Genomic DNA, 2067 nt, shown 5'->3' on the forward strand with positions numbered 1-2067 from the left:
CGGGGCTGGGGCTGGATCATAACATCTTTATTTCTGCCTATGAATTTGATAGAAGCCCTAAACAAATTTTCATGTGAATAAGAGTTAGTGATCTACCCATTATATCCCATATAGTGACTTTTCTTTAAATTCTATTACCTCGTATTGTTCGCTCTCTTATTTTGTTGAATAGTCAATAGTAAATTATCCCTAACATCATTATAAAAAGGAAAGATATTAATTTCATTAGTACTTATGCCTATCTCCTAAAATGATATAATATATACACTAGATTATCACAATTTTTTACTCAATTTTATGATTATAACAATCTTGGACTCCTTTATTTATATACAAATATCTATCTATCTATATATATATATATATATATATATATATATATATATATATATATATATATATATATATATATATATATATATAGTGCAATTATGGCAAAGCATTCATAACTCTCTCTCAAAAACACAAGCATAATTAATCAAATATATATAGATGGCAAAAATTTCAGTAAATTGTTGTGTTCTCCTTGTCATCATGTATCTTTCTGGTTAGCGCATTTAGCCCCTCTCGTTTTATTTTAAAATTATTTTTTGTTTACGGTTTATCTATTTTATTATTAATGTTATTTCCTTGGAACGTTAAGTACTATCTTTTTCTTCAATCATGAATGCTTTAAACAAGAATTTTAATACATAAACGATTTGCGTATATTTTTTTTTCTTGAATTGGATTCTTCGTTAATAGATTTGTTATCACATCACTGTTTTTTCTTTAATTTCGAGCGGAGGGTTTATCGAAGCAGTCTCACACCCATAAAGGTAGTGCAGTCGGTGCGTATATATCTTACCCTGGGGAGGACACACTTAATGAGGACCGCACTAGGCATGTTGTTGTTGTTTGTTAATTGAATTTAACAATAGATTTTTTTGTTATTATTATTGTTGTAGTCCTAGACTCGACGATTGCCCAAAAGGAATGCACCAGTGAAGTTCCCAGTGTACAGTGCCAAGTGAACGATAATTGCATGCCTACCTGCGAGGATATATATGGAGATAAATTATTTTGGGCATCTTGTCTGCAGAAATCGCCTCCTCCTTCTCCTGTTTGTGTTTGTCATTATTATTGTTAAAGATTTCTTTGAAGTTGCGACACTATAAGTGTCTCTCTTTAGATTTCATCTAAATATTAAACTTATCATGTATTTGATCGAGTTATAAGATTGATTTCTTTTTTGGTGCAATGTAAGATTGATGTCATATGGTTAAAATGAATTCATTACTTAACTTACAATATTTTCTTTTTCCTAAAAGAAGCGTTGAAATTAAAGCATGAATATAAGAGTTATTACAGACGGGCCCGATCTAATAGATGCAATTCATAAGTAGTCTTTGCTTAAGAGAAAGTGAACAAATTAATATAACTGGTTCATTTAAAAAGAAATATCATTCGCTTTAGCTAATCCACATGAGCCCCAGATACTCCCATAGCTAGTATGTTAGATGTGGCGTATGGGAGGGTGATCCAAGTTGATAAGGAGCGTTTTCCCTCAAATGGGGCCCTACGTGACCTAAATTCAGATAGTTGGGCATCAATACGAATATCGAATATCGGGTGAAAAAAAATAGGAACTTGTGAGTCCAAGTAGGAACCTACGAGGACAAGGTTATGTTATTGTCATCTTCTTATCGATGTATAGCATGCATGCTCATGAAAGAGATATTTGCCCACATCTAATGTATGCATTAATTATTATGGTCAATTAATATATAATATTATATTATAATCTATTATTTTATTAAAGTAAATTAGTATATTTTGATGCATACGTAAACATGAATTTTATGCATAGACGTTCATGTAATCTACATATACCTAAAATTTTGGACATAATAGTGTTATATTAAAGCATTGTAGGAAGCATACCTGATGCAGAGGAAATAAGATCTCTTGTACCTCTTATAATTTCAGTAGAAGAAAATGTCTTTTTCAGATGTCTTATGTGTTTTTTTCAAATCTCTTATTTCAAATCTCTTATGTATAAAAAATGAAGATCTCTTGTAAAAATGT

General features: G+C 30.3%; 1 long non-coding RNA gene across 1 annotated transcript; it reads left to right on the forward strand.

The window, feature by feature from the left end:
* The first annotated feature begins 436 nt into the window (after nucleotides 1-436).
* Nucleotides 437-1267, forward strand: LOC132060593 (uncharacterized). Its single transcript, XR_009415958.1, has 2 exons — nucleotides 437-547; nucleotides 948-1267. It is a non-coding gene; the product is annotated as an uncharacterized LOC132060593 (long non-coding RNA).
* The last annotated feature ends 800 nt before the right edge of the window (nucleotides 1268-2067 follow it).

This window comes from Lycium ferocissimum, chromosome 6, assembly GCF_029784015.1.
Source record: "Lycium ferocissimum isolate CSIRO_LF1 chromosome 6, AGI_CSIRO_Lferr_CH_V1, whole genome shotgun sequence".
In the NCBI taxonomy this organism is placed as follows: Eukaryota; Viridiplantae; Streptophyta; class Magnoliopsida; order Solanales; family Solanaceae; genus Lycium; species Lycium ferocissimum.